Genomic DNA, 8,619 nt, shown 5'->3' with positions numbered 1-8,619 from the left:
AGAAATTCAGATGTTAGCAATTTGCTGATGCCTAAAGTAAAAAAAGAAAACTCCAAAGGATGGCCACAGTTTCCTTAGTTTCCTTTTTTTCAAATTTATCCTCTTTATAAAGGTTATTGAGTTATATGACACTTAATTCATGTCATTAATAGCTTGAAAATCCTCCTTTTTCTAAACTTGTGATAATCTTGAAGACCGATGTGAGATATTTAGGTCAAAACACTGGATATCGTGATTCTTTGTCATAGAAAGCCAAGTTATAAAATTTTTTAAGCTAAATTTAAATATCTCGTCTTGTTCTTTTTCGGTAAAGTGAAATCTAACCTCCTTGCCCTCTCAAGAACAGAGCCTTGCGTCAATGATCTTCTTTCACATCATTATGCTATCGATTGAATATGAAAAGAGATGCAATCTAACATTCTTAAATTGAAGTTTAGGAAATCACGTCCCGGTTATCATTTTGGTGAACGTCTAAATACTACTGAAGTAGATAAATTACAAAATTTTCTTGAAAAAAAGGAAAAAAAAGATTTGCAAGAGAAAAGTTACCAAATCGCCGTATAAGTTTAATTTACCAGAATAAGAAACAGGCAAGATTTCAATGCTGGAATGAACTTAGTAGGATTTATATTGACATAAAAAAGCTCTAGAGGAAATAATAATAATAACAAATAATGATAAATTGATGTTTTTCACCATTCAGCAGCAGTTATTGATTCCATCCTTTTTTAGTTACTGAATACAAAAACAAGTTATTTTTCCACCTGAAAGTAAGAAGTAACATTGAAAATTATCACCCCTTGGAAGTGCAAAATGATAATGCTCCTGGCAAAAAAAAAAAAAAAAATTAAGGTTCTGTCGATGAGAGCTTGAAACTCTGCAGTAGTCTTCTCTGACATGATAATTCTGATGGTGCGATTCTAATTAAGATTCTCCGAATTTTCTGAGTTGTTCTTCCTTTGATAGAATAATCACGCAAATTTCTCAGGTTCTTAGTTTTTGATGGGTAACATTAAACCTAATCAGTCCTGTTTATTTGAAATCAGGATTAAAAGCCAATATTTATTATCCATCTATTGCAACAGAATCCAGTTTCTTAGAGTTTCAGTTACTATTGGTCCGAGCCGCCTCTTCCTTACAGTTCGTTGCCACGAACTGTTTGATGGATGCCATCACGAACTCTTCTCCTGCTCTACGAAACATTTGTTTCATAGTAGGCTTCATATTGCTTCATAAGGGCAAAATTGACAATAAGTCTCACTTACTCCAGGTGTAGAAATGGAGACATTTTTGCGTTAAGTATAGAGGAGAAACAAAACAAGCAACAACTGAAATTATGTAAATAGAATTATATTTTCATTAAATTATATCATCTAAGTAAATTATTGAACTAGAGAATCAAACTAAAGAATTGATCAAATTAAATTAAATTTCGTCCAATTGAAAAATCAAAGTAAGTTCTAATATTAAATATAAAAAATATAAAATAAATTATAAAAATGGCTAATATTCCAAATAGATTTCCATGAACTTCCAGATAAAAATCAGCAACAAATCTCTATCTTTTCGACTACTTCAATACTGTTTACACTAACAATATTGTACTTTGTTACAATTTTGTAACATTACTTACTTAGACTTAGGTCCTCCCACGCCTGAGGGCGCATAAGGCAGCAACAGTGGTTCGCCACAACGACCTGTCCTGAGCCTTCGACCAAAGCTCCTCCATCGAAGACCTCGCCAGCTTCGCCTCCTTCTCTAACATCCTGCCAACGGTCATTTTGGGTCTCCCTGAATTTTGTAACATTCCAATGTTACAATATTTGTAATAACTTGTAATATTCCAAATAGATTTCCATGAATTTCCAGATAAAGATCAGCAACAAGTCTCTATATTTTTGACTATTTCAATATTCTTTACACTAAGAATATTGTAACAATATTGTACAGTACTGAAAACAATGTTGTTTATGATTCAATTTCTTTATACTATCCGTTTGCGTGGATTTTTACAATCAGATTTTAATATCTACTTTTCTTTTCACAGTCCCACAATCCAAAGTGATTATGAAAAGAACAGTTAGCAGGGTAAGCTCTAAAAAAATATTTTTTTTTAAAGGAACTTTTAATGTTTGAAAATACTATCTTTTAGGAACTATTAAAGACGAAAGAAGCAGCTAAATTTATCAGTTCTATCCATTGCATACTGATTATCCTAGCTGTGTATCATATCACAAATTAACACAAATATGGATAAGGAAGTTAAAGAAATTAGTTGTTGTAAACGCAGAAAACATGACATTTATTAGCTCTACACTTCAACATATACAAATTCACCCTTCAGTTCGCTTCTAGCGCCGGTAGCTAGCTAACGTTTCATTCAACGGCGCGCAAATTCACCAGAGGCGTACATCTGGCTGAACTACATCACAAGTTGAAAAGTAAGTTTAAATACATTTCCTTCTGAATGTTGAAGCCACTACCAAAGTGAAATCAGCACCCCCCCTTAGACAGTTAGGTAAGGAAACCCTCTATTTTATTCACATATCCCGCAAATGCTTTGCTTCCTCGGCATGAAAACGAATCCAGCTCACCTTTGATTGGATGGTAGTTGTCGGGTCAGAAGAAAAAAGTAAGCGAAATCTTCACTGTTGCGTTACGGCCTCGATGAACCAACTTTGGGGGAGTTCGAGGCGAACAATGAGATTGCAGGATTAGCCGACTACGTTAGTCCTCCGGTACCATCAGTTGGAAATAAGTAAAACCGTCCTTCATTTTGGTACGCCAATACTAAGGACAATCCCGAAGCTCCAAATGGGCTTCTTTTACATTTTTGCAGGTTGAACAAGAGCCAAGAACTCATATGGCACTTGTGACGAGGTCGGAAGAGCCAAGAGCCAAGAGTTCATATGGCACTTGTGACGAGGTCGGAGCCTAAAATTAAGTTCCGACCTAAAAAATCACTGGAAATTCCCCCTAACTCCCCCAAAGAGAGTGGATCCAGTCCGGTTATGTCAATCAGGTGTCTAGGACTTGTGCTTATTCTTCCCATCAAGTTTCATCCCGATCTCTCCATTCTAAGCGTTTTCCAAGATTTTCAGTTTCCTCCTCCAACTCCCCCCCCAATGTCACAGGATCCGGTCGGGATTCAAAAAAGAGCTCTAAGACACAAAATCCTTCGAATATCCTTCAAATCCTTAAATATCAAATTTCATTAGGATCCGATAACCCGTTTGTCAGTTAAAAATACTTCATTTTTTCTAATTTTTCCGAATTAACCACCCTTCTACCCCCCCAGATTGTCTAATCGGGGAAACGAATATTTCTAATTTAATCTGGTCCAGTTCCTCATACACCTGCCAAATTTCAGCGATTGCTATATTGATAATGTATCTAGTTTCGGATCTTCTTTATGTAAAAATTGGGGTGGTCCAGGATTTGAACCTGAGACCTCTCGCACCCTAAGCGAGAATCTTACCCCAGACCAGCAAGCCACTATTAAGAAGAACAATCATTTGCCTTTTGGTCAAGTAAAATTCTTCTCAACTATCTCGTTTGCTCGCTCCCCTCCTCAAATGGTCAAATCGAGGAAGAAACTATTTCTAATGTAATCTGGTCTGGTCCCTAATACGCCTAAGAACTTTCATCGTCCTAGCTTATGGAAGTGCCCGAACTAGCAAAGCCGGGACCGACAGACCGATGGACAGAAATTGCGATCGCTATATGCCACTTGGTAAATACCAAATGCCATAAAAAAACAGGCGAGTTCGATGTCCTTCTGCTGACTATCCTTGAATTCTTGGAACAGAATGTTCTTTCCTTTTCCTTCGAGAACCTTATTCAGGAATACGGGTAAGGACTTGGTGCTCATTTTTATAGATACAATACAAAACATTATTCTTTCCTATTTACAACAGAAAGGAAAATGCATCAGCATTCCGTTTTTTCTAACCCTCTCTGACAAAAATGTCAAAGTAGCACTCTTGGAGCGTCAAGAACCCGCGTGTCAAGCAAACAGTGTTGCTCCAACCCACGTTCAGCCAGCGAAGCGAGTTATGATCAGTTTCGAAAGCGAACTTCTGGCGTTCAAGGTAGTACCAAATACTCTTTCCATCTCCCCCATTTTAACACCAAAGCCTCATGCTCAAATGTCGAATAGCACTGTTCCGCTGGCGACAGCTTCATACTTTTATATGCTATAAGGCGCTCCTCTCCGTTGCGTTGACTCAGGACTGCTCCAAACCCCTGTTCAAAGCCTCTATTTGAAGCACAAACTCTTTGAAAAAATCTGCACGGCTCAGGACAGAAGCGTTCGTGAGTGCAGTCTTGAAGGCTTCAAAGGCTAATACTAACTCAGCTCCTGAGACAGCGTAAACGGTTTGTATTTAGTTTTTGAAGAAGTTCCGTCAGAGGCAACGTAACCGGAAAGAAATTGTGGAAAAACCTCTGTTAATATGTAGCGATGCCAAGGAATGACCTCAGTTCATTTTGGGTGACGGGCTCTGGAAAGTTCTTCACAGCTTCAATCTTGCTTTCAAGCGGTGTGATTTAGCCATTTCCTACTTTGTCCTCCAAGTACTGAGCTTTGTCCAGTCTGAACTTGCAAATGTCAATATGAACGTAAAGACCAGCAGCCATTATCCGTCCCAAGACCGCCTTTCGTTGTTGCTTCTATTCTTCCAAACTATCAGAGAATATTATAAGGTCGTCAAGGTGCGCCTTTACGAAGCGACGGCGCCCAGTCAAAATCTTATCCATGGCACGCTGGAAGGTTGCTGGTGCCCCGTGAACACCGAAAGAAAGGACCCTGAACTCGTAGAATCCGGAATCCGTTTGGAAAGCCGTCTTTTCCATGCTGCCTAGCGTAAGTTCTACTTGCAAGTAGCCTTTGGTAAGATCCAAAACACTGAATATCTTTTGTTACCTATTTCCTCAAGCAATTTATCTATGTGGGGAAGGGGGTAGGTATCAAACTTGGATACCCGGTTTAACCCTCGGACATCCAAACAAAAGTGAATGCTTTTGTTACGGCTTCCCAACCACAACTACCAGAGAACACCAAGGACTTGAAGACGGCAGTATGAGCCCAAAATTCACTATTAGCTTGACTTTTCTTGTTGTCTTGTGCTGCCTTCTTCTTCAATGTCTTTTTGTCAGCTCTGGAGTACCCTATAGGGTTTCTGATACACAGGATGAGCATTACAAGTACCAATGAGGTGTTTGATCACTGGTATTCCACCGGGAATATTAGAGAAGAAATTTCCAAATCCCATTGGTATGCCAAAAAGATTGGACATTGTGAAACTAAAAGTATGACTGTCACGGGATCCCCCTCAAAATAAAGTACGGCAGCGAGGATGTAGAACAGGCTGTTCAGTTTGAGCATCTGAAAAGCACAGTAGAGAACCCAGAGCCAATGGACAATTGACAAAGAGATCCATACTCGTATCGGACAAGCTAGTGGCTCATTTACCACGCTTAAACAGATTTGTGGCTCACAGAAGTTTTCAAACCGGCTAAAACTTCGAATCTTCAACACTAACGTCTTTATTTTGTAATAGCTAACCGATTAAATTCATTGATAAAATATTAAAAAATAGACGCATTAAACACAACAATAGGGTTATTGGGGTTTCACAGTGCACAGAATTAAACTTACCGAAAAGGTTCATTTCTTTGTCTTATGCACCTACTTTGGGGGAGATGCTTAAACGAATTTTAGGTAAACATAACATTGATACTTGTTTCCAATCAGTGAGACCATTAGGTAGTTTTCTTAATTCTGGGAAGGATTTAACCCGGGAAGATTTAGTTAGTGGGGTGTATAAAATGCCTTGTTCATGTGGAAAGTTTTATATTGGTAGAACTCACCAACAATTTACTGAAAGATTTATTGAGCATCGCAACTCAATAGAAAAAACCCTACAATTAAGAAAGCCTCCTGAAACTTTTGTTTCGGCTCTAGCTGAACATACATTCTTTCATCCCGAACGTTTTATACAATTTGATGAGGCTACAGCTATTTCTAATGATAGAGGTTTTTCTCAGTGGGTGAAGGAGGCTATAGAAATTAAAAAACATATATTTGCTAATCTTTCAATAAATAGAGACACAAGGAATTTATATTGACCCAATTTATGATTTTCTTTTGAAAATGAACCAATAACCAATAAGGGAATTAAAATTTTACACAATCACCAGGGGACAAGATTACCTACTAGACCAAAAAGAGTTGCTTCAATATTAGCTTACAAGAGGATTATTTCTCAACAGAATAGTTAACTAAGTTTCAATGTTCATAATTTTTCCTCAGTTGCTTTGATGTTCTCATTGAAGTAACTCGAATACCTTCTTTTACCCTACGTGGATTAGTAGCGACAATTGTATTTATTGTTATTGGTTGTGGTTTTATTTGTTTTTAGTTTAGTTTTCTTTTTATCTTGTGCTGAGGACGCCTAGTTTGGATACAGGCGAAATATCCGCGTTGTTTTAGTCTTTCCTCTCTACTGGCCGTAGTCTCGTTTGAGGTTTTGTTTTGTAGAGTTTTATCTCTCTTTGTTGTTTAAGTTAAATCAGCAGCAAGAGAAGAGACTCCAAGCCTTTGAGGATAACTGTCTGCGAAGAAACCTCAACATTAACAGAATAAAACACGTCTCGAACCAGAAAATACACCAAATTACTGGGCAACCTCTAGTCATCGACATGATCAGGACCCGGAGATGAAAATACTTGGGACATGTTGTAAGAATAAAAGATGACCGAACACCAAAGTATATTCTCCAGTGGCAACCACGGCAACACAGCGAAGGAGAGGAATAAAGAACACACCTAACCGAACATAGCAGAGGAGCCTTTTTAACGCGAATACGTCCATATAAACCCATTTGGTAGACATTATGGCGGCAGTTTGTTTGAGGGACGACTGGCGTCTCTTAGTTGATGCCCTGGGTGCCTTCAGAGGCACAGAAGGATCTAAGGTGAGGTAATGCCAAAGTCTTTTCTTTCTCTTTTCATTATGGTGACTTAGCAAGGCTATCACAATCTGGATGCTACCCTGGTTATCAGTATCATCTGTCTGGTCAAGCGTAGGGTTACTCAGAGCTTTGTGAGCATAGAAAAGGAAATCCGTTGGCCTAAGCTCAAACTTCCGAAGATTGTTGTGTAGAATCTTCATTCTTCTTTCCGAGAACAGGAATTTTTGATTCATAGTCCCAACTTTACAAGAATCCAGAAGGGTTCATACCATCTGGTTTCCAATTTATGAGCTCCAGTCAGCAGAAGGACGAAGACCTCGTTATCCAATTGCGGATCTCGCGGCTTGACCTTCTTGTTGTATTGGTTTTTCGCTTTTTGGACGCTTCCAGAAGATTTTCATGGACCTCGCGATGCAGCAGGTCTAACGGTGGAGTTTCCAGCGCATTCCCATTGTTCCTTGATGATGTCCAATGGGCCTTTGCGTATAAAGAAGCTCCAAACGACTAAATTTGGTCAAGGCTAAAGGAATTCTCGATAGGCAAACAAGACTTAGGGGATAAAGTGACCCCAGTCTCTTGGGTTATCCTCGACCAATTTCTTCAAAAGCCGAACAAGCATCCCGTTCAAGTTTTCATTCAGACCATCTGTTTGCGGATGAAAAGGCGACGTCTGTATTCGTTTTATTCTGTAAATTTTTGTACACCTCAAGTAAGCCCTTAGCGACGAAATTCGAACCTTGATCTGTCAGGATCTCTTCCAGAACACATAACCCGACAGAAGTACTGCTAAAGTACTTCTGCAATTTTCCTGGCATTTATCGATCTCAAGGGTATCCCCTCGGGATAACAAGTGCAATAACACAATGTTACCAAGAGGAATCGATGACCTTTCCAAAATGGTACCACTGGTATCTGCTGCAATTCTCCAGTAAGGCTCTTCAATGACAAACAATCGTAACACGGAGACTTTTTCTTTTGGCTTCAGCGGTGCAACTAGTTGGCAGGCCTCACAAGTACACACAAACCGTTTGACATCTTGATATACCCCAGGCCAGAAGAACTTATGGATGAAACCATCCAGAGTGCATACAACTCCAGTATGGCCACTCATTGAAGAATCAAGGCCCACTCTCAGTACAAACTACCTAAAAGGCTTGGGAACTACTGGCTTGGAATCTCTTCATTATCTGACTTGGTCTCGATCTTCCTGTAGAGCAGACAGTTGACGAGCTCGATACCCTGTTATAACCTAGCCAGAGCGAAACACCTTGTCACGTAGAATTTTGTTATTGAAGGTCAGTCAATTCCTTGGAAGTCAGCTGTTCTGGATCAACTTCTGAAGGTGTTTCTTGAGAGCTTCCTCGTTTCCACTCTGCTTTCTCCTTCCGTCGGCATCGTCAGCTCTTTCTGTGCCTCAAGTTCACATTCCCATTATCCGACTCTAGCACAATCTGGGACACATAATTTTCCAGAAGATTTATGACTGGAGCGTGGGTCTCAGCTCTAGATCCAGCGCGTTCTGTGGCTCTAAACGACAGAAGAATAAAGACAGCAGGTCTATCTACTTCTGAACTTCGGCTACAAAGTTCTAAGAATCCTGGGAACGATCCTCCGATGATAGCGTCTACGGGTAGATCATCAGAAA

The 8,619-nt window shown here is 39.3% G+C and overlaps 1 protein-coding gene across 1 annotated transcript in view; it reads right to left on the bottom strand.

Moving 5' to 3' along the window:
- Positions 1–610: 610 nt before the first annotated feature.
- The window catches only part of LOC136032922 (rapamycin-insensitive companion of mTOR-like), a 167,492-nt gene continuing 159,483 nt past the window's right edge, over positions 611–8,619 (bottom strand). The window contains exon 22 of the mRNA XM_065713389.1: positions 611–764. The gene's annotated coding sequence lies outside the window, so the exon portion shown is untranslated. The remainder of the gene's footprint in view (positions 765–8,619) is intronic.

Source organism: Artemia franciscana, chromosome 11 (genome assembly GCF_032884065.1).
Source record: "Artemia franciscana chromosome 11, ASM3288406v1, whole genome shotgun sequence".
Taxonomy (NCBI): domain Eukaryota; kingdom Metazoa; phylum Arthropoda; class Branchiopoda; order Anostraca; family Artemiidae; genus Artemia; species Artemia franciscana.
Note: the sequence above shows the minus strand (reverse complement) of the source record. Positions and strands in the feature narration are given on the sequence as shown.